General features: G+C 50.3%; 1 protein-coding gene across 2 annotated transcripts in view; it reads right to left on the bottom strand.

The window, feature by feature from the left end:
• GPR157 (G protein-coupled receptor 157) overlaps window positions 1–24,130 on the bottom strand; it is a 74,487-nt gene that overhangs the window by 48,763 nt on the left and 1,594 nt on the right. The window lies entirely within an intron of this gene.

The raw sequence follows: 24,130 nt of genomic DNA, 5'->3' as shown, positions 1-24,130 counted from the left end.
AGAACCCATCTTTGTTTTAGGAGCAATGGGAAGACACAGCATGTTTAGGGGTGGAGGGATCTCTTGCCAGAACTGTTCTAGAAGTCCGGTGGCGGGGACTGGTAAATACGTTGAAAACCAAACCAAACAAAATGAAGCCCCATACACTCGCACCCACCGCGGGCATGCTTCCACCACAACAGCAAACAACAGGCTGGGGGTGTGTGGGGTCACGACCTCATCCTCTGCTCCCATTTCCTCAACAGAATCTAACCCACAGTGGACGCGTGGCAGACCCTTCATATGTGACTACGTCCCAAGGATCTTTATGTGTCGGAGAGGTCTGCTTTGGAGATCACCTGGACCCAAAAGGCACAGCTTAGCTGGCACCATCTGCGTAAGCAGACGAAACCTCAGACGTCCCTCTGATCCAAACACAATGTGACTATATGAGAGCAAAGAGATTGCTTTAACGTCCTCTAACAGGTTAAAGGCCAGCACAGGTAAGGCAGGGGCCACAGGTGATGGATTCAGACAGAAAAGCCGCTTTCATGACAGAAACTGGCTAAGGTTGTGCCGGTATCTTTTCATTTAAAAGTATATCCTGGCCTGGCGTGATGGCTGACACATATAATCCCCAACGCTTTGGGGGACTGAGGAGGGAGGATCGCTTGAGGACAGGAGTTCAAGACCAGTCTGGGCAACATTGCAAGGTGCTATCTCTACATCGCTTAAGGACAGGAGTTCAAGACCAGTCTGGGCAACATTGCAAGGTGCTATCTCTACAAAAAATTAAAAAGTGAGTAGTGGTGCACGCCTGTGAGGCAGGAGGATCACCTGAGCCTGGGAGGTGGAGGCTGCAGTGAGTCGTGATCGCACCACTGCACTCCAGCCTGGGTGAGACAGAGTGAAACCTTGTCTCTAAAAAAATAAATAGGCTGGACACGGTGGCTCACGGTGGCTCACACCTGTAATCCCTGCACTTTGGGAGGCTGAGGTGGGCAGATCACCTGAGGTCAGGAGTTCAAGACCAGCCTGGCCAACATGATGAAACTCTGTCTCTACTAAAAAATACAAAAAAATTTAGCCAGGTGTAGTGGCACTTGCCTGTAATCCCAGCTATTCAGGAGGCTGAGGCGGGAGAATCGCTTGAACCCGGGAGGCGGAGGTTGCAGTGAGTCAAGATCACACCATTGTACTCCAGTCTGGGCGACAAGAGCCGAAACTCCGCCTCAAAAAAATAAATAAATAAAATAAATAAATAAATAAATAAATAAATAAAAATATCTCCAGAAAGCAAAGTCCTCCTCTCTCCCTCTGCAGGGCAGTTCAATGGTTTCCTCAAATCCCCTCTAAACCATGAGTGCTAGTGAAGGGCCCGTCCTGGTGGAAGGACAGTGCTATGGAGGGCCAGGGTCCCAAGCCTCGAGAGGAAGCTGTGGATATTTAACACCAGCTCAGAGTCCCCTTGAAGGAATTGTTCTGCCCCTGTGTCATCTCCTCTTGAAACCCTGGCCTGTGCCAGGTGCGGTGGCTCACGCCTCTAATCCCAGTACTTCGGGAGGCCAAGGTGGGCAGATCACCTGAGGTCAGGAGTTCGAGACCAGCCTGGCCAACATGGTGAAACCCCATCTCTACTAAAAATACAAAAATTAGCTGAGTGTGGTGGCAGCCACCTGTAATCTCAGCTACTTGGGAGGCTGAGGCAGGAGAATTGCTTGAACCCAGGAAGCGGAGGTTGCAGTGAGCTAAGACTGTGCCATTGCATGCCAGCCTGGGCAACAAGAGTGAAACTCCATCTAAAAAAAAAAAAAAGAAAGAAAAAGAGATTCTCAATGCAGTGGTAATTTCCGACAATCCTAGCATCTACTCTTCACCTTTCACTGCCCAGGGAGACTCCTCTTCCCAGTAAGTAGCTAGGCTGCTAGTTTTTAGGTGTTTGAGCCTTTTTTCCTGTTTTTTTTTTTTTTTTTTTTTTTAAATCTGCTGCCTCCCAGAGTTGGCTGCTTAAGGCTCCATCCATAAGAACCAGAAAAAGGGAAACACAGCGTCTTAAATATTAAGAGGTGTGAGATGAATGAGTTTCTCACTCTGCAAATGGCAAAGGCAACAGGCTTTTGGCTGGTGGCCCCAAAGAGCCAGCAAGACTCTCTGCCATTTGCCCAGGGACGCTGCGGGAATGAGCAGAGGGGCAGCATCAATAGGGCAACTAGCAACCTGCTGCAGTTCTCTCCTGTCTCCTGGGGACACAAGGGTGGTGGCCCCCCACCCCCCACAGCCAGTGAAAGCTTGTTCCAGTAGCCATGGACCTGTCAGTCATTTTTGAGGCTCAAAACTTCCAAATCCATCTTTTTGGGCCCGTCCCCAAGACATCCACTTTCCTCTCTGCCATGGCTCCAACCCAGACAGAATCAGTTGCAGATCTGGATGGAGTCTCTGAAGCCCCTTTTAGCCACCAGCTTCTTCCAGGCCAGGCCAGAATTTCTTTTTTTCTTGCTGTTTTTCTTTGAGACAGAGTCTTGCTCTTGTCGCCCAGGCTGGAGAGCAGTGGCGTGATCTCAGCTCACTGCAACCTCTGCCTCCCGGGTTCAAGCAATTCTCCTGCCTCAGCCTCCTGAGTAACTGGGATTACAGGCATGCGCCACCACGCCCAGCAAATTTTTTGTATTTTTAGTAGAGGCGGGGAACAGATAGAAGAAGGCACAGCCTGGTTCAAGGAAGAGGACAAATGCATTTTCAATGATGCCAAACTGGGCAAAACTAGTTCTACTTTCAGGTGGGCTGTCCTGGGCTTATTCTTCACTGAAACAGACCTGGGCTCCTTTTCTTCCTGTCCTCAGGCCAGAAATCCCCCACAAATTTGTCTAAGGGAAACATCGCTGGCCAAGATACAGAGGACGGAAGAGCGCAGGAGGCGGAGTCTTCTTACCAGGACAGGTGATTTCAAAACTTCAATCAATCTCCAAGTAAAATCCAGCCCCAGTAAGGGACTGTAGCATAAATTTGAATTTTGGAGGCAGTCCAGCTCTTCACGTGTTTCTCTGAGTAGGAACTGGGAGAGCTTCCCCCATACAGCCAAGTCCTGTTGCGGGGCAGTCCTCTGACCACCCTGTCTCCACCCCAACCCCTCCTTATGGAGGCAAACAGGCTACCTAACTACAGCCTCCCACTTCGTTCCATCGGCAGTCACAGGAAAACCCTCACGGCTTCTGGGCTTTGCCTCCCCGATTCGCCACCCAGCACCCAGGCCATAAGAAACCTGCTTTCAGAATCAAAAACCTGAAAATCAGAAATGCTTTTCTAATGCCGAGGCCAAATTTCCTCCACACAAAACACCACAAATCCCTCTCCAAACAAATTCGCGATTTCCCTCCAATCCCGATGGCCTTTTTCTCGGGCTGTAAATTTCCCTAAAGTTGTCAGTGAATTAAATCAGCAAAAGAAAAAAAAAGAAAGAAAGAAAGAAAAGAAAAAAAGAAAAGGGTGGGTTACCTGCTCTGTGGGCCAAAGAAGGACCTTGGATTGATCGGATGTCAGCTCTGGCCCTGCAGCTTCCCTGGGCTGGCTCCACCTGTCTGACCTGTTCGGCTCGCTGCCGCCTCTGGGCCTGGCACAGCCGCAGGGAGCTGGGCTCACTGCCAGCACCCAGGCCCCTCCATAGGTGTGCATTCACCTGCCGAGAGGTGCCGGCGCACAACTGCCCTCCCCTCTCTGCTCCCACCATGTGACCTGCCCCCCAGCTGGACAGACACTGGAGCATCTCTCCTCGGTGTCACTGGAATTTCCAACCTGAAGCTGGCAGAGAGAAAGAAGAAAGGGAAGAAGAGGGGAGGGGGACAGAGGAAAACTCCTGGCCTCCACAACTAACCAACAGTCCTTCCATCATGTTGTGAAGGTCAGGCCAGGTGGGGCCAGCAGCCCCGTCACGGTGATCATCAGGGTCAAATTCCAGGGCTGCTCTTTCCCTCTGGGTGGCTATTTTGGGAAAGCGGTTTTCCTCCAGCCATCGACAGACTAGCTACCATGGACGCTGGAATCCGGAAGACTCAGAGCTCTGCCAGGGCCCAGCACAGGTAAAGGCACAGAGGACAGCCCTGGGAGCAAAGAAATAGTTCCAGCTGCTACAGGTGCCCCCGAACTCTGCTCTGAGCACACACAGGCCCACAGGTCCCTCCTGTCCCTACCCTTCAATAAGGATCACCCAGCACTTGGGGTCCTATCTGGCTTGGAAGAGGACTTGGGGCTTGAGGTATTACCCAAGGTGTTGAGGGGTATAACTGGAAGGGCAGGTGGCATCAGGTCTAGTGGCAAGGCCACTATTTTCCTGCCATCCAGGACTGACAGCCCTTAGCAGCCAGATTTGGCTTCTCTTCCCTTTCACTCCCTGGCCCCTGATGCCCGTCAAGCTCAAGTCGATACTGAACAACTGAGTACACAGCACAGCTTGGGTGTGAGGTCACAAACTCTGTGCCTGGGATAGGGGCGGGCCAGGCATCTGACTCTGGGTTTCAACCGCTGCTCAAGTTCAATTATGTGCTTCTAAGCTGCCCAATCAAGCCAGACCTCTGGGAGCCACTGAAGAATAGAAACAGCAAGGCCAAGAGGAGGGTTGTGGTGCCCTGTGGTCTTGATAACTTGGGTTTCGAATGCAGGGTGGATGTTAAGATATAAAGCCCTTCCTAGGAAACCAGAACTCATCCCCCTACGGAGGCAACAAAGCAGGGCAAGGAGCCCAGGAGAGGACCCATGATGGAATTCAGACAGAGCCCAGCCTCCTTCCTCCCAGGGTACAGCCTTGCTCACGGAGGGCGGGAGGAGAAGGCTAACTGCTGCTGACTCTGGCCAGGCAGGTCTTCAGCTACTGACCTCAGGGCTGTGTCCACCCCTCGGAGCCACACTGAGCTTGAAAGTGAAGCCCTGTCTCAAAGCCAGCACTTGACTCTGCTGCCCCAAGAGGGTCCCGCAAACATACAGGCCTTGCCCAAGGGGCCTAACGTGCAGGAGAGGGGCAGGGCCCAGGACAGTGACCCTGAAGGGCTCCATCCTGGGACCTGACTCCTCCTTGCTCATAAACAACCAGGCCTTTGCCTTCCTCCCACACCAGTCCCTGGGTCAAAGGCTTTAAGAAAATCCCCCGTGCACTAGCCAACTCAGACCGCCCTGGCCCTTAGATCATCCGCTAGTCACTGGGCTGAGACCCAAACGAGTCAGAGGGAAATGTTTGGCGGTTTCAGGGAACTGAACTGCAAAGGTGTTCACAATCAGACCACCAGCAAGAGTACGGCACTTCCTTAAACACTTTAAGGAAGTATTTACCAAGGCTGCTAAAAAAAGAAGTTGAGGATTTCTGCCTCCAATTTAGTAGAAAAGAATCTTTGAAATTTACATACAAAGTCCCATGATAAGTCATTTGGGATCCCCCAGAGGAGGAAGGCTGCTTGTGGTTAGACTGGGTGAGTCAACGAAACAAACAAATGGGCCCGATGAGGTCAGCTTTTTGGAAAAGGAACAAAGAAAAGTGCACCCCAGTGAGAGGCAGCTTACAATGGTGAAGCAGCGGTCACAGAAAATCCATTTCCAAAGCCTCTAATCCAGCAGTTTGGGGGATGATTTTGTCACCCAGGGGACATTTGGCAATGTCTAAAGACATTTTGGGGGCCTGGCGTGGTGGCTCATGCCTATAATCCCAGCACTTTGGGAGGCTGAGGCGGGTGGATCACTTGAGGTCAGGAGTTCGAGACCAGCCTGGCCAACATGACAAGACCCCCATCTCTACTAAAAATACAAAAAGTAACTGGGCATGGTGGCACACACCTGTAATCCCAGCTACTTGGGAGCCTGAAGCAGGAGAATCACTTGAGCCTGGGAGGCAGAGGTTGCAGGGAGCCGAGATCGCCTCACTGCACTCCAGCCTGGGTGACAGAGCAAGACCCTGTCTAAAATACAAAAGAAGAAGAAGAAGAAAAAAACCCAGACATTTTTGATTATCACAGTTGATGGGTAGGGAGTGCTCCTGGTTTCTAGTGGGTAGAAGCCAGGAATGCCGCTAAACATCCTACAGTGCACAGGGCAGCCCCCACCACAAAAAACTATATGCCCCCAAATGTCAGTAGCACTGCCACTGAAAAACTGATCTCATCCACTGAGAACTCTCTCTCTTACTTGCAAGTCTTGGGCAAATGGTTGTTTTTAGTCACTGACATGACTCGTAGCCCAGAGAGCCATGATGGTGATAGCTCCTCCCTGGGCGATGCCAGGCTTTACAGGGTCAGCATCTTTGGATGGTCCTCTGGGCATAGACCCCAGCTTGGGCAAGCCATCTAGTTGCCCCTGCATGGGTGACCCTGCCCAGCTGCCCCCGCCTATAACCGCCCCTTGCCGAGGCTTCTAGACCCTCAGAACCTCCCCGCTGCTGCTCTGGCTCTCAGAACAGACTGGTAGGAGCTTTACAGGTGACAATGAGCTTTCACATTCATTGTCTCAGCTGAATACATAAAAGCCTCACCCACTGTTAAAGCAATCTTTCTGAGTTCTTGACCTGCCAAACCAGTGGAACATGCAGAGGCCACCTGTCCCTGATGACAGCCCAGGGGAGAGGGAGCTGTGCTTTCATCTGGGGAGCCCCCAGAGTCCAGAGCTGGGCAGAGGTGACAGCCTGTCTAGGGAACCTGAGGGAAGCCAAGGTTCTGGCAGCCATAACCCTGACCAGGCACCAGTCCTGCTGAAATGAGGCTCCGGAAATGGACGCACATCACACTCCCTGGTGTATTTTCTGGGCGGCCACAAAGTTCAGCAAATAGTCAACAGAAACCATCTCCAAGAAGTGGGTGAACCGGAAGGACACCATGCCCAGGGCTGATATGGGACGTGTTTGGGGACTTGGGGAAGAAGCAGGACAGAAATAGGCCCAGCTCATTAACTGCATCTACATATGAATTGCTTGACTTTTTTTTTTTTTTTTTTTTTTGTGAGACAGGGTCTGGCTCTGTCCCCTGAGCTGGAGCACAGTGGCATGATCACAGTTCACTGAAACCTCGACCTCCCGGGCTCCAGCCATCTTCCCGCCTCAGCTTCTCTAGTAGCTGGTGTGCACCACCATACCATGCCCAGCTTTTTTTTTTTTTTTTTTCTGAGACAGAGTCTCACCCTGTCCCCCAGGCTGGAGTGCCGTGGTATGATCTCGGTTCACTGCAACCTCTGCCTCCCGGATTCAAGCAATTCTCCTGCCTCAGCCTCCCGAGTAGCTGGGATTACAGGTGTGCGCCACCACACCTGGCTAATTCTTTGTATTTTTAGTAGAGATGGAGTTTCACCATGTTGACCAGGCTGGTCTCGAACTCCTAACCTCAGGTGATCCACCCATCTTGGCCTCCCAAAGTGCTGGGATTACAGGCGTAAGCCACCACACCTGGCAACCTGGCTAATTTTTAAAACAAATATTTTAGAGACGGGGACTTACTCTGTTGTCCAAGCTGGTCTCAAACCTCTGGGCTCAAGTGATTCTCCAGCCTCAGCCTCCCAAAGTGCTGGGATTACAGGCATGAGCCACCGCATCTCGCCTGTTTGAATTTTTATGAGTATTATTACTCATTTTATAAATGTAAAAGAACATTAGGAAAAAACAAGAATAAGGGCAGAATATCCCATATCCACACCCCCTTTCTTGGGAAACAGAGCCTTACCCACTTGGGAAACTCTTGAACTGCAGTCTGGGTTGCAGCTCCATGTGTCATTCATCCTGGTCACCAGACCCTGGAAAACTGACCCCAAGTGAGACTCTGAATAAGCCGAAGGACAGAGACCATAGGAGATAGCTCTCGGCACGAAGCAAACGCCTGTCTCCAGCAAATCTCAGGAAATGAGAGAAATAAGTCCACGCTCCAGCCAGGAGCCCCTGCGGGAAGGAGGCTGCCCATCTGACACCCCTAGACCTCCTGCCTGCACTCTCCCTGAGTAGGTGGCACCCTGCCACTGCTGGTCCCCTCAGACCAAGGCCTTCCCTTGGGAGAGAGGGTGGATGTGAGGAAACACCAGCTCTTCAATGTACCCTGGGAAAACAGAACCTGGAATCCCCTTTTGAAGTCTGAGCAAAGAACAGGAGGATGTGACCCACCAGGCAGGCAGGAGCCTCTGACTCCAAGGAGAAAATATAAACTGCTTCCCTGTAGCTTGGATGCCATTGCGGCTGGCACACATAGAGGCTGCTGGATCAAGACGAGGTTCTGGATCCAGTGCCTGCCTCTGAGGCTGCTGACAAGGAGGAAAGTCACTGCAAAAATGCTTGGCCCAGGCCGGGCATGGTGGCTCATGCCTGTAATCCCAGCATTTTGGGAGGCTGAGGCAGGCGGGATCACCTGAGGTCAGGAGTTCAAGACCAGCCTAGCCAACATGGTGAAACTCATGTCTCCAAAAATACAAAAATTAGCCAGGCATGGTGGCACACGCCTGTAATCTCAGCTACTAGGTAGGCTGAGGCAGGAAAATTGCATGAACCCCGGAGGTGGAAGTTGCAGTGAGCTGAGATCGCACCACTGCACTTCAGCCTGGGTGACAGAGCGAGACTCCGTCTCAAAAAAAAAAAAAAAAAAAAAAAAGGAAAAAAGAAAGGCTGGCGCAGGGGCTCACACCTGTAATCTCAGTACTTTGGGAGGCCAAGGCAGGTAGATCACGAGGTTAGGAGTTTGAGACCAGCCTGACCAACATGGCGAAACCCCATCTCTACTAAAAATACAAGAATTAGCCAGGCGTGGTGAGGTGCGCCTGTAATCCCAGCTATTCAGGAGGCTGAGGCAGGAGAATCACTTGAACCCGGGAGGCAGAGGTTGAACCCGGGAGGCAGAGGTTGCAGTGAGCTGAGATCGTACCACTGCACTCCAGCCTGGGCAACAGAGTGAGACCCGTCTCAAAAAAAAAAGCTTGGCCCCACCTGGCAGCTTTAAACTTGGAGCCTCCTGGCCACCTGACCTGCTCTCAGTGCACACGAGGCACAGCCTCCTGGAACAGCCCCTGCAAACCCACTTTATCACCCACTTCCCAACCTGCAGAACTGCCGTCTAATTTTCCATTTACAACTGTTTCTCCACCTCAGGCTTCAGCATTGTTTCTGCGGCTTCAACTCCTTACTCCTCTCGGCCATGAGCGCTCTGTGCTCCCACCTCTGGCTCTGTCACCCACAGCCAGTGTGAATAAGTCACAAAGTGTTACCAAGACCTTCCACCTCCCCAGGCTCTCTGTTGTGCAAAAGGGACTCAGATACTTAGAGATAGGGCTGGAGCTGGGTGGCCATGGGGCTGACCTAGAGGGACAGCTGATATGCTCCACCATTCTTAAGGGCATCTACTTCCCAGCTAACATGTAAAGTAAGAAATTCAGACCTGGCGCAGTAGCTCACACCTGTAATCCTAATGCTTTGGGAAGCTGAGGTGGGAGGATCTCTTGAGCCCAGGAGTTTGAGACTCGCTTGGGCAACATAGGGAGAGATCATCTTTAAAAAAATATTTTAAAATCATCCAGGTGTGTACCTGTAGTCCCAGTTACTCAAGAGGCTGAGGAGGGAGGATCGCTTGAACCCAGGAGTTCGAGGCTGCAGTAGGCTATAATCACACCACTGTACTCCAGCCTGAGCCACAGAGCAAGATGCTGTCTCTAAAAATAAAATAAAATAAATGCAATGTTTGGGCATAACACCATATTTTGAGGACATAGTATACATTGTAAAATGTCAAGGAAAATGGATAGGTTGATAATATTAAAAATAATCTAAAGTGTGTGTGTGTGCATGTGTGTGCGTGTCTTTAGCTTAAGAATATACGGTGCAGGGCTGAGCACAGTGGCTCATACCTGTAATCCCAGAACTTTGGGAGGCGGCGGCCTGCGGATTGTTTGAGCCCAGGAGTTCTAAACCAGCCAGGGCAACATGGTGAAACCCTGTCTCTAAAAAATATTTAAAAATTTTTTTTTAAAATACATGGTGCAAAGGCAAAGAAAAGCAATGTTTCCAGTGGGCTAGATGGAGAAGTCTCTTTGCTGCCTCTCTGGGTCACATGGGAGAAGGACAGTTCCCTGTAGCCCCCATCCGGGGTCCTGGTACTCTGTAAAGACTGCCAGACCTGGGGGTGAACTGGTGATCTGGGACGCAATCGAGCAGGCGGTGGAAGGGGCACAGGAGCCAAGCAGACGCAAATTCACCGCACTGAGCCATGCGTTCCCGGAGGAAACCTACTTCCTTCCATCCACCGGGAAGGGACTCAACACAGACTGTTATAAAGAGTGTCACGACCCAATGTCTGAATGTGGTGGGAGAGCCCATGGCTGGCCCAAGGAACATGTGTGGACACCAAGTGTTGTCCTCTCTCTTCCTGTCCCCACATAGAGATGATCTGCTTTCCAACCACATCTACAAGTACTTGGTGTCTTTGGACCTTGCCTGACCCCTAGTTCACGGTAAAACTTGCCCTTGGGTGAATGCCAGATGCCCTGACGTGGAAGGGGTTGGTGCCATAGGAGACTCATCTTCAGTGGATTCTGCATTTGAGTATGGAATACATTTTCTTTCTTTTTCTTTCTTTCCTTCTTTCTTTCGACAGAGGCTCGCTCTGTTGCCCAGGCTGGAATGCAATTGTGTCCGGAATTGGTGGGTTCTTAGTCTCACTGATTTCAAGAATGAAGCCACGGACCCTCGCGGTGAGTGTTACAGTTCTTAAAGATGGTGTGTCCGCAGTTTGTTCCTTCAGACCTTCAGCTGTGTCTGGAGCTTTCTCCTTCTGGTGAGTTTGTGGTCTCGCTGTCATGAGTGAAGCTACAGACCTTCACGGTGAGTGTTACAGCTCTTAAAGGCAGCACGTCTGGAGTTGTTCGTTCCTCCGGGTGGGTTCGTGGTCTCGCTGGTTTACAGGAGTGAAGCTGCAGACCTTCGTGGTGTTACAGCTCATAACGGCAGCTTGGACCCAAAGAGCGATCAGCAGCAAGATTTACTGCAAAGAACGAAAGAACAAACCTCCCATACCCTGGAAGGGAACCCAAGCCGGTTACCGCTAGCTGGGTCGGGCAGCCAGCTTTTATTCCCTTATCTGGTCCCACCCACATTCTGCTGATTGGTCCATTTTACAGAGAGCAGATTGGTCTATTTTACAAAGAGCTGATTGGTCCGTTTTGACAGAGTGCTGATTGGTGTATTTACAAACCCTGAGCTAGACACAGAGCTGGTGCTTGTCCCGGGCACCCTCAGTCCTGTTGTTGGATCACAGTGACATGATCTCAGCTCACTGCAACCTCTGCCTGCCAGGTTCAAGCGATTCTCCTGCCCCAGCCTCCCAAGTAGCTGGGATTACAGGTGTGCACCACCATGCATGGCTAATTTTTGTATTTTTGCAGAAACAGGGTTTCACCATGTTGGCCAGGCTGGTCTTAAACTCCTGACCTCAGGTGATCCGCCTGCCTTGGCCTCCCAAAGTACTGGGATTATAGGCATGAGCCACCGTGCCAGCACTGGAATACATTTTCTCTCTGGCTTAAGCCAAAAGAATGAAGCTCTAATGGTTGAATTTCAGCCACAAACCAGCTCACTGAAGGAGACTGGGTGGAGGCAGGCAGCAGAAGGGGAGGTGTCCCTGAGCTCACAGACCAGGGCCCTCCTCACTCAGATGCTGGCTCTATGCCCCCCCGACCTTCTGGGACCAGCCTCTCTGCCTTGAGGCCCCACCGTTCCAGCTTCACCAAGCAACTCTTACTCATCCTTCAGGCCTTGGTTAAGCGCCCTACAACCCCCTTCACTCAGCTGTGGGCTCCCAGTGGCCACCCCAAGCATCACACATCTCCCTGCATCATGGTGGCCAACTCGCTTGTACCTCCCTCTCACCAAACTGAGTGTCAGCTTTCTATTCCTTCTCCCAGCACCTAGCCCAGCAGACAGGACATAGTGAGTGCCAGTAAAGTTCTGTTGAGAAAGCATGGGAGGAGGAGTGGGTAAAAAAAGACAGCGCTGCCGGCCAGCCCACGCTCAGTCAGCGGACCACACATTCCAATCCTTTGAGAGCTTAATGATCAGGCTGAGCCTCAGGTATTTAGTCTGTCATCAGCATGGAAAACACAGGTAAGGCAGCAGATGGGAAAGTGCTTTAAAAACTGTAACTGGGGCCAAGCGCGGTGACTCACGCCTGTAATCCCAGTACTTTGGGAGGCCAAGGCGGGCGGGTCACAAGGTCAGGAGATCGAGACCATCCTGGCTAACACGGTGAAACCCTATCTCCACTAAAAATACAAAAAATTAGCCAGGTGTGATAGTGGGCGCCTATAGTCCCAGCTACTCAGGAGGCTGAGGCAGGAGAATGGCACGAACCTGGGAGGGGGAGGTTGCAGTGAGCCGAGATCACGCCACTGCACTCGAGCCTGGGCAACAGAGTGAGACTCCATCTCAAAAAACAAAAACAACTGTAACTGGGCCGGGCATGGTGGCTCACACCTGTAATCCCAGTACTTTGGGAGGCCAAGGAGGGAGGATCATGAGGTCAGGAGTTCCAGACCAGCCTGGCCAACATAGTGAAACCCCATCTCTGCTAAAAATACAAAAAATTTGCCACGTGTGGTGGCAGGCGCCTGTAGTCCCAGTTACTCAGGAGGTTGAGGCAGGAGAATTGCTTGAACCCGGGAAGCGGAGGTTGCACTGAGCCGATACTGTGCCATTGCACTCCAGCCCAGATGACAGAGTGAGACTCCATCTCAAAAAAATAAAAATAAAAATAAAAATAACTAAAACAAAACTGTAACTGCAAGGAGTCACACTTCCATTTCAGACCATCTTTGAGTGCACCTATTTTTTTTTTGAAACTGAGACTTGCTGTGTCACCCAGGCTGGAGTGCAGATGCACGATCTCAGCTCACAGCAATCTCCACCTCCTGGGTTCAAGTGATTCTCCTGCCTCAGCCTCCCGAGTAGCTGGGCTTACAGGCACCCACCACCACGCGTGGCTAATTTTTTGTATTTTTAGTAGAGATGGGGTTTCACCATGTTGGTCAGGCTGGTCTCGAACTCCTGACCTCAGGTGATCCACCCACCCCAGCCTCCCAAAGTGCTGCGATTACAGGTGTGAGCCACCATGCCCGGCCAAGTACTCCTAAATCATAAGTTGACAATGATTTGGACTTTTCACAGGATTATTTGGCAAGTTGACTGCTTGCAACTAGGGATGCCACGCCCCAAAGTCACAATACCATAAATGTGGCAGGTTTGTAGGCTCAGCCAGGAGAGTCCACCATACTGTGGGACCTCAGATATCCAGAAACATGGGGCATCATCCCCTTGTGGGTCGGTGCCTCACTTCACTTTATCCCCCTTGGCACCTAGCATGATAGAGAGCCAGAGCTGATACCTGGATACCCAGTGAATGAATGAAAGGATGAGAAGTAATCCAAAAACAGCAGCAATAGCAATATCAACAGCGGCCCCACTATGCGTCAGGCACTGTTCTTGACCCTTTCACTGAGTCACTTATTGCAGTGGGCTGAAAAACACCCTGGAGAGAGAGCCACCTCAAATCCCTGCAACCAGAGCATGTGGGTCTTTGCAGAGCTGATTGAGAGTTTGAGAGGAGACCATCTTGGATGATCTGCGTGAGCCCTAAGACGGGTGTCCTTAGAAACAGAGGCAGAAGGAAATTTAAGACAGTCAGAAGAGGAGAAGACACACAGAGAAGGCCACTGAAAGACAGAGGCAGAGACTGGAGTGATGCAGCCACCAGTCCAGGAATGCTGGGGCAATCACTGGATTTCAGATTTCTGGCCTCCAGAACTGTGAGAGAATAATTTAAGCCATCCAGCAGCCACAGGAAATATTATACTCCTGGAGTCATGAATGAGCTCATTCACAACTGCAATGGGGTTGTTACAGAGAGGCAGGGTAGGAAGGCAGCCTCTGGGCCGGGCACGGTGGCTCATGCCTGTAATCCCAGCACATTGAGAGGCTGAGGTGAGCGGATCGCTTGAGACCAGGAGTTCAAGACCAGCCTGGGCAACACGGTGAAACCCATCTCTACCCAAAAAAAAAAAAAAAAAAAAAAATTAGCCAGGCATGGTGGTGCATGCCATCAGTTCCAGCTACTTAGGAGGCTGCAGTAGGAGGATGGCTTGAGTCTGGGAAGTCAAGGCTACAGTGAGCTGGGATCACCCCACTGCACTCCAGCGTGAGCAACAAAGCAAGATCCTGTCTTTAAAAAAAAGAAAGTCTCTGAGCAGCTCAAACTCCTGCACCCAAGTTCCTGTCCCTCCTCAGAACATACTGTCACCCTCAACGTGGTGCTCTGTTAATATCACATATTCTGTTAATCAGTACTCTTCTTGGATAAACACTCTCCCTGCTCCCAACTTCACAGCTGAAATTCAATATCAAGTAAATAGCACAACTAAAGCTAAGCTAAAGGAAAGTGATGAATCACTGCAATACTTTGTTTCCAAATGACCTCTGCCCCCTCATTCTGACACTGGGGTGAGGCCCAGCTTGCCCTTGAACTCCACTGTATTAACTCACTGTTTTTTCTTTTTCTTTTCTTTTTTTTTTTTTTTTGAGAGACAGTCTCAATCTGTCGCCCAGGCGGGAGTGCAGTGGCATGATCTTGGCTCATTGCAACCTCCGCCTCCCAGGTTCAAGCAATTCTGCCTCAGCCTCCCGAGTAGCTGGGATTACAGGTGCGTGCCACCATGCCCGGCTAATTTTTGTATTTTTAGTAGAGATGGAGTTTTCACCATGTTGGCCAGGCTGGTCTCAAACTCCTGACCTCAGGTGATCCACCTACCTCGGCCTCCCAAAGTGCTGGGATTACAGGTGTGAGCCACCATACCCAGCCTGAAGACACCTCCCTTGTCTCTTTGTAGCTTTGGCGGCTGTCCCAGAATTCCTGGGCTGGTGGCTGCATCACTCCAGTCTCTGCCTCTTTCAGTGGCCTTCTCTGTGTGTCTGTGTCTTCTCCTCTTCTGACTGTCTTAAATTTCCTTCTGCCTCTGTTTCTAAGGACCCCTGTCTTAGGGCTCGCCCAGATCATCCAAGATGGTCTTATTTCAAAATCTTAACCTAAGTAGGAATGAGGGTTCCTGACCCCACAGTAATTTAGAAGCAGCAACTCAGAAGGCAAGGAAAGGTTTGCTGAAATCAGATTCACCGGCAAGAACAAGGAAAGACAAGTGAGAGACAAAGAACAGGGGAAGAAATGGAAATTATATAAAACACATTCGTGACACTTAAGAAAGCCCCGCGACCTGAGACCGGGGCCTCCAGGAGGTTGCTCCACACAGACACAGCAATACATGTTCAAAGTCACCATTAAGCTTAGCAAGAAAAGGTAAAATTGGGTTTATTCTGTTTTAAGAAAAGGGAAGCATGAGTTATATTCTAGAAAGATTTTCAACCCAAAACAATACAATTGAAAAGTTCTGGTATAGGGAGGAATTTTTTTCTTTTTTTTTTTTTTTTTGAGACAGAGTCTCGCTCTGTCGCCCAGGCTGGAGTGCAGTGGCGCGATGTCGGCTCACTGCAAGTTCTGCCCCCTGGGTTCACGCCATTCTCCTGCCTCAGCCTCCCAAGTAGCTGGGACTATAGCCGCCTGCCACCACGCCCGGCTAATTTTTTGTATTTTTAGCAGAGATGGGGTTTCACCGTGTTAGCCAGGATGGTCTCGATCTCCTGACCTCATGATCCACCCCCTCGGCCTCCCAAAGTGCTGGGATTACAGGCGTGAGTCACTGCGCCTGGACTTTTTTTTTTTTCTTTTTGAAGCAGGGTCTCGCTCTGTCACCCAGGAGGGAGTGCAGTGGCACAATCATGGCTCATTGCAGCCTCAACCTCCTGGGCTCAAGTGATCCTCTTGCCTCATCTTTTTGGGGTTTTTTTTGTTTTTTTTTTTTGAGACGGAGTCTCGCTCTGCCGCCCAGGCTGGAGTGCAGTGGCCAGATCTCAGCTCACTGCAAGCTCCGCCTCCCAGGTTTACACCATTCTCCTGCCTCAGCCTCCCAAGTAGCTGGGACTACAGGCGCCCGCCACCTCGCCCGGCTAGTTTTTTGTATTTTTTAGTAGAGACAGGGTTTCACCATGTTAGCCAGGATGGTCTCGATCTCCTGACCTCGTGATCCGCCCACCTCGGCCTCCCAAAGTGCTGGGACTACAGGTTTGAGCCACCGCGCCCGGCCCTTGATTTTTTTTTTTGTAGAGATGGTGTTTCACCATGTTGCCCAGGCTGGTCTTGAACTCCTGGGCTCAAGCAATCCTCCCTCCTCAGCCTCCCAAAGTGCTGGGATTCCAGGCATGAGGCACTGCACCCAGGCGGGATGAATCTTTAGCTGTCTAAAACACGTGCTGGGTGCAGTGGCTCACGCCTGGAATCCCAACACTTTGGGAGGCTGAGGCAGGTGATTCACTTGAGGTCAGGAGTTCAAGACCAGACTGGCCAATATGGTGAAACGCCATCTCTACTAAAAATACAAAAATTAGCCAGGCTACTTGGGAGGCTGAGGCCGGAGAATCGCTTGAACCTGGGACGTGGAAGTTGCAGTGAGCTGAGATCGTGCCATCGTGCTCCAGCCTGGGCGTTGCAGTGAGACTCTGTCTCAAAAAAATAATAAAATAAAATACAAATAAAACACTGAAGGTTTCCCAGGAATCTGTCTGGTTTTGAGGCTCTTGTCCAGAGGTATCTTGTGCCCCAAGGACAAGCCGCTTCAAGAGGTGGCATTCCACTCCCTCCCGTTCTCCTAATGAAGTGGGGAGGTAGGAGGGTGCAGTGGCCACTGCTTCCGGCCCCCTACCTGCCCTGAGGCACAACCGAGCCCCTTGGGGTTGCCCCACACCTGCCCTCTGCACCTCTGCACTCCTACTTGCTGTTCCCTTTGCCTGCTTGTGCCTGCAGTGGACTCCAGGATGGTCCCCACGCCCAAAGGGAATGAAGCCACCCACAATGTCTCAGGCAGAGGTGTCCCACCTGTCCTATCTGTTAACTCTGCCCTGGGCACGGTGGGGACACAGCCACATTTGTGTCAACACCAGCACAGTACTGAACACACCATACAGAAGGAAGTCACTGAAGCGTGCCGGACGTATGAACACATGCGCAGACGAATTGAGGAATCAATAAATAAGTGGATGAATTTTAAAGTTTTTACCAAATGCCTAAATTCAACACTGGGCTCTCTCTTCCCTTGCTGCTCTGTCTCAAGATCCCGTGGCTCAGTTCCTCTTCTGTAAACTGCAGGGGACCATTTAACCATAGGAGCGACCCTGACTGTATTAACTCCCCAGAGGGCAGGTCCATGGAATCCAGGGGGGAATAGAAAACATGGCAGACACGCTGCTGGCATCCTAAATGTTCTTGTAAGTTGTCGACACGACAAGAAACCATCAGGAACACTGTCATTCCCAATGTTCTTTCTATTTCTCCACTGACTTATGTACAATTTCTAACAAAGTTCATTTGACACATATTTAAGGACAAGCACAAATGAAGTTAGAAATTGTGGGGGACAAATGATAAGGTGGCCCCTATGGCCACTGCCTCATGGTGTTCATGCCTTTGTGTGACCCCCCTCCTTTAGTATGGGCAAGACCTGTGACTGGCTTCTAGCCAACAGAATATGGCATGGATGGCAGAGGATTGCACTGCATTATATAGGATTCCCTCTCCTGCTAGCAGGCTCATGCTGAAGACGCTTTCCCTCACTGGCTTTAAAGAAGCAAGTTGCCATGCTGTGGGAGAGCCTAGGGAGGGGACCACATGGCAAAGGCCTGGGGGTGCACTCTAGGAGCTGAGAGCAGTGCCAGTCAACAGCCAGCAAGAAGCCAAGTACCCCGGTCATCCAACTGCAAAGAGATGAATTCCACCAACAACCTGAGTGAGCTTGGAAGAGGACCTTTCCCCAGCTGAGTCACCAGATGAGACCCCAGCCCTGGCCAGACCTTCATGGCAGCCTTACACAGGACCCAGCTAAACTGTGCCCAGACTCCTGACCCACAGAAACTGTGCGATAATAAATGTGTGTTTCCTAAGCTACTTTGTAGTACTCTGTTACACAGCAACAGGAAACAAATCTGATGATGATAATGAAGATGTGGCTATGACAACAGTCCCAGAGAAGTGTGCAGTTTGTGGTTCTCATGCCTGTCACCCTGCACCTTGACAGAAGCAGAGTGATCACGTCCACAGACTCTGGGTCATACTACACATGTTCAAGCCAGGCTCTACCATGATCACACACGTATCCATCAACATAACCCTGTAAGCCTCAGTTTCCCTATGGGTAAGCATGGGAACAATAGCAGTCACTTCACAGGGCTGGTATAGGGATGAAATAAGGTAATATATGTAAATTGCTTATTAGCACTTGACAGTAAGGGCTGGGCATACTGCAAGTGTTCAATCAATGTTGGCTATTTGTGCATTAGTTATTTACCTTCTGTTGTCCTGACCAGACTGTAAAGACCATCAGGGTGGTAATGAGCTGTCTAGCTATTGTACCTGGAGGACAGAACTTTGAACATGAGGGGTATCAGGGAGGATTTGGGAATAAGAACCCATCTTGTGTGATCCTCCTAACGACTCTGGGAGGTAGGCAGGACAGGAATGATTTATTTTAGGATAAGGAAACGGATTGAGCTGAGGCAGGAGGACTGCTTAAGGCCAGGAATTTGAGACCAACCTGGGTGACAGAGTGAGATGCCACCTGTTAAAAAAGAAAAAAGAAAAAAAATTCTTTTTTTTTTAGACGAAATCTCACTCTGTCGCCCCGGCTGGAGTGCAGTGATGTGGTCTCAGTTCACTGCAACCTCTGCCTCCTGGGTTCAAGTGATTCTCCTACCTCAGCTTCCTGAATAGCTGAGATCACAGGTGCACGCCACCACTCCTGGTTAATTTTTATATTTTTAATAGAGACACGGTTTCACCTTGTTGCCCAGGCTGGTCTGGAACTTCTGACCTGAAGTGATCCACCTGTGTTGGCCTCCCAAAGTTCTGGGATAACAGATGTAAGCCACAGCACCTGGCCTAAAAGTATTTTATTTTCTTATTTAAAAAAAAAAAAAAATGGATTGAGAGGTGTTATATTCTGGTCATGCACCACTGAGATAATGAAGGGGTAAAATGAGGACCAGCCTGGGCAACATAATGAGACACTGTCCCTACAAAAAATTCAAAAAATTAGTTGGGTGTGGTGCACATGTAACGTCCCAGCTACTTGGAAGGCTGAGGTGGGAGGATCACTTGAGCCAGGGGAAGTCAAGGCTGCAGTGAGCCGAGATCGCACCACGGCACTCCAGTCTGGGCAACAGAGGGAGACCCTGTCTCAAAAAAAAAAAAAAAAGGACCAACTAACTCCCCGACAATGTTCTTTATATTTCTCCACTGCCTTAAAAACAACCTCTAACAAAGTTAATTTGACACACATTTAAGGACAAGCACAAGTGTGAGCCTCTTGTATGGTAATTGGGCTTAACTGGAAATAATTCACTTAAATGATCATAATGAGTGCTGTGTGTGCCATCAAAGCATGTGTATCTGGCAGCATTTGGAGAAGGTTTGATTCTTTACGAAGGGGAGAGAATGAGAGGCAGGGAAGTGTTTGCTGTTTTTTAAAAAATTCAGTGTGGAATGATGTGGCTTATAAGTGGCTCTAGGGGAACGAAAGTTTTGAAGTATTTCAGGGTTTAACAGCATTTGAAGGGAAAGAACAGTCCTTGTTAGGTGTCAAAGTTGAGGGGTTCTGGAGAGTTACCAGGCCCCACAGTGTAGGCTCAGAGCTGTGGGACAGCGGGCAAAGTGTTATGCCTGAGACCAAAAGGGAAGGGGCCAAACGAGAATTATACCTGGTCTGAAATACAGTTGTCTCTCCATGTCCCAGGGGCATTGGTCCCAGGACCCCTGTGGATACCAAAATCTGAGGATGCTCAAGCCCCTTTTATACAATTGTGTGGTATTTGTATACAACCTACACACATCCTCCACATACATCTTACTATGTTACTTCCAGTGGTGCAATCTCAGCTCACTGCAACCTCTACCTATGGGGTTCAGGTGATTCTCCTGCCTCAGCTTCCCGAGTAGCTGGGATTACAGGCACGGGCCACCATCTTTATTTATTTTGAGATGCGGTTTTGCTCTTGTCACCCAGGCTGGAGTGCAATGGTGCGATCTCAGCTCACTGCAACCTCCACCTCCCAGGTTCAAGTGATTCTCCCGCCTAAGACTCCTGAGTAGCTGGGATTACAGGCACCTGCCACCACACCTGGTTTTTGCATTTTTAGTAGAGATGGGGTTTCACCATGTTGGGCAGGCTGGTCTTGAACTCCTGACCTCAGGTGATCCACCCATCTTGGCCTCTCAAAGTGCTGGGATTATAGGCGTGAGCCACTGCTCCTGGCCTTTCCACATACTTTAAATCATTTCTAGAGTACTTGTAATATCTAATACCACGTAAATGCCATGTAAATAGTTATTACACTGCATGGTTTTTTAATTTGTACTATTATTTTTTTTTTAAATACACAGGGTCTTGCTATGTTGCTCAGACTGGACTCCAACTCCTGAGCTCAAGCAATCTTCCAGTCTTGGCCTCCAAAGTGCTGGGATTAGAGGCATTAGCCACCACAGCCGGCCCATTTATATTATTTTTTATTGTTTTATTATTATTTATTTTTGCTTTCTCGAACATTTTGGACCCTAGGCTGGCTGAATCAGCCGATGTGGAACCCCCAGGTAAGAAGGCTCGATTGCATTACTTTGGGCCTGTCTCACCTTCTCCCTGAAAGGCCACCGCAGCTGTCCTCCAACGCCAGCAGGGTCTCCCTACCTCCCACCCAGCACTGTGAGGCTGGGTGTCCAGGGCAGGGGGTGGCTGGTGGTGGCCAGGTTGTGACAAATTCAACAATGTTTTTTTTCTCAGCAAATTATCAAGAACTATTTCTCTGTCTTTCAGGCTGGAGGTGAGGGATTTCTTTTTGTGTTTTTCTTTCAGACATGGTCTCGCTCTGTCACCCAGGCTGGAGTGCAGTGGCATGATCTCTGCTCACTGCAACCTCTGCCTCCGGGTTCAAGCAATCCTTCTGCCTCAGCCTCCCGAGTAGCTGGGATTACAGGCGCGCACCACAATGCCCAGCTAATTTTTGTATTTTTACTAGAGACAGGGGTTTCACTATGTTGTCCAGGCTGGTCTCGAACTCCTGGCCTCAAGTGATCCACCCGCCTCAGCACCCCAAAGTGCTGGGATTACAGGTGTAAGTCACCGCACCCAGCCCTGGAGGCGAGGGCTTTCTATTTGCTTTGGGGTTTGGGAAGCCAGTTCACCACCACGCTCCTTGTTGTGATCATGGACGAGGACTGATGAGTGTTCACCATGTGGCCCAGGATTTTAAACTCGCTTCACCCCTCACTAGTGGTGGATTGCACAGTAACAGGCGGTGATAGCGACAGTAGTCTTACCCACTTTCAATTCAAGTCCATTTTAATTAATCTTGTTTTGAGATGAGGTGACAGCCTTGGAGGATGTTTAATGCCAGGATTAGGAATCAATTTGGTTCAACAAATCAACAGACACCCCCAACCCCCACCACTGTCAAGCCGGTTCTTTCTCCTCTGGTGGACCCTCCCTTGCTGCCCCCACTGTCCTATCGACTGAGTATGGAAAACACTTTCCTCATGAGGAGTTACTGATCTGGCAAGAGGAGGGCGAACTCTCTGTCCAGAGGAGGCATGGGAATCGGGCAGGAGCTGCTGGGACCGTGCGGGGTGAGGTGGGATGGCTGAGGGCCCCAAATGACAGGACAGAGTAAGAGCCACCTGGCGCCACAGAGGTCAGAGCGGGGCCCTGGGGTGAGCCTGGTGGGTCAAAAGCTCTGCGAGTGGGAGAGGCAGGAGTTTCTGCCAAGCTTTCCCCAGGTGCCCCTGCCTGCCCCAGGTGCGGTAACCCACAGCCAGGGACACAGGAGAGGGTGTACTCAAACCGTGTCATGCCTCAGTCAGAATGGATCCCCTTATAGACCCTTATTTTTCCTTTTGGCATCAACTCAAGGCATTTTACTCTACTTAAATATTTGCAATACTAGTTAATGAAAAAAAAATGTAGGCTGGGCGTGGTGGCTCACACCTGTAATCCCAGCACTTTGGGAGGCTGCGGTGGGAGGATCACTTGAGCCCAGGAGGTTGAGACCAACCTGGGAAACATGGTAAGACCCCATCTCAACAGAAAATTTAAAAATTAGCTGGGCGTGGTGACACATGCCCGTAGTGCTAGCTACTCAGGATGCTGAGGTGGGAGGATTGCTTGAGCTCAGGAGTTCCAGGTTCCAGTGAGCTATGCTTGTGCCACTGTACTCCAGCCTGGGTGACAGAGTGAGACCTTGTCTCAAAAAAAAAAAAAAAAAAAAAAAAAGCAGTGGGTTTTTTAGGGAGGGGAGGAGAGCAATATTTGCAATGCAAAAATCAAACAAGAAACTCCCCAGACCTCACTAGACTACATGAGCATAGAGGAAAGTTCTGACTTAGTGAACATATAAAATATCCATGAAAGCAAAGTGCTTTATCACTGATGGCACCTAATGGTTGCCACAGCACCCTGCTCCCAGGTTTATGCACCTTATCTAATCATTTTATCCCATGCCTCTACCAAGTAGGTCCTAACATAAGGGCAATTTTTATAGATGAGGAACCAAAGCCAGGAAAGGAAGTCCTATTTCCAAATTAGCACAGCTAGTGACAGAGACGGAGCTGGAAGGCGGGTCCTTAACTCAAAACCCATATCCTTAGTGGAACACTGGGGCCCCAGTGGGGTCCTGAGGTGCCTTACGAATGGAGAAAAATGATTGGCACCAGGTATATCAGTGACCTGCATGGCACTGCCTCCCAGAGCCTGCACTAAACAGTTCATTCTTACAAATATGTCAGACAGACAGCTGTAGCTGCAGTACTGATTTGTGCTGTCTGGGAAGGAAGGATCTGCCAACCAAGGCAAATTTCAGGGCTAGACAAGAAAACTTCCTTGTTTTCATGTGATATTCGTTACCGAGTATCACATGAGCTGATCTTCAGTCTCACCGGCTTTCTTGAAATTTCTCCAATGCACCAAACACAGGGCCTTTGCACTTACTAACCCTTCTGCCTGAAGAGCCATCCCCTCATCCTTCTGTAGGTTTCTCCTCCATGACTCATTGCATATAGCAAGGACTCTGTAAATATTTGTCGCATGAATGAATGCGTCCTGCCTAGTTATTTTCTTATGCATAGATCTGATCACCTCTAGGCGGAGGTAGTGTGTCCTACAACCAAGGGCAGCATCTTGTTCATCCTTGCGTCCTCCTACACCCCCCAGCCCAGGGACCAGTTACAAGGGCAGGTGTAGGGCTGGGGTGGCAATTGGGTGACACAATCAATGGGAAGCACTGCATGGATGCTATGATGAGAAACACCTGGGGGCCTGTCTAGGTTTAGCATTATTGATTTGCGATGCGTGCCAAGGGCAGGGGTGGGGTGTAAAAGTGCCGTCCTCATGCCACTATGCCAGCTAGCCAAGGGATCCTGGAGGCCCAAGAGAAAGCTAGATTGGGAGGGGAGAGCAGGGCAGTCCTGGACAGTCTTGGCCAGCTTGGGGAAGCTCAGGAGACAGGCCACTATCCCATGTGGCAGTAGATGCCATTGGGCTCAGGATACCAACTGATGCTGCCTCCAGCTGCTCCCTCTGCTCCTGGACAGTCCTTCAAGGGGAATGTTGGCAAGTACAGGCACCTCCCCTCTTCCTCAGCTGTGACTGCACAGCATTTGTGGCTTATGCAGGAAGATACAGGGGCTCAGGGGAGTGGCCATTTGTCCCAAAGGTATCTCAGAACTGGGCAGAGGCAGAACTGGCTAACATAACTGCAGTGGGCCGTTTTGCCCCCTCAACGTGAGTTGGTATCTGCTAGAGTTTCACATGCACGTATCCAGAGAGCCCAGCCACCCCTGGGCTCCAGGAGCCTAGTGTAGATGCAACAGGAAGGCCCAGACTCTGGAACCTTCTGCAGAGCCTAGCTCCTGTCTCCCACCTGACACAGAAACAGGCGCTGAAGCATGTGCCCTGTCGGTACTACAGGCCCCATCCACGTAACCTGAGAGAGGGGACCTCAGGAGCACTGGCACCTGCTGCTCCAGGCTAG

Source organism: Chlorocebus sabaeus, chromosome 20 (assembly GCF_047675955.1).
Source record: "Chlorocebus sabaeus isolate Y175 chromosome 20, mChlSab1.0.hap1, whole genome shotgun sequence".
In the NCBI taxonomy this organism is placed as follows: domain Eukaryota; kingdom Metazoa; phylum Chordata; class Mammalia; order Primates; family Cercopithecidae; genus Chlorocebus; species Chlorocebus sabaeus.
This window is presented reverse-complemented; position numbering and strand designations above follow the sequence as displayed.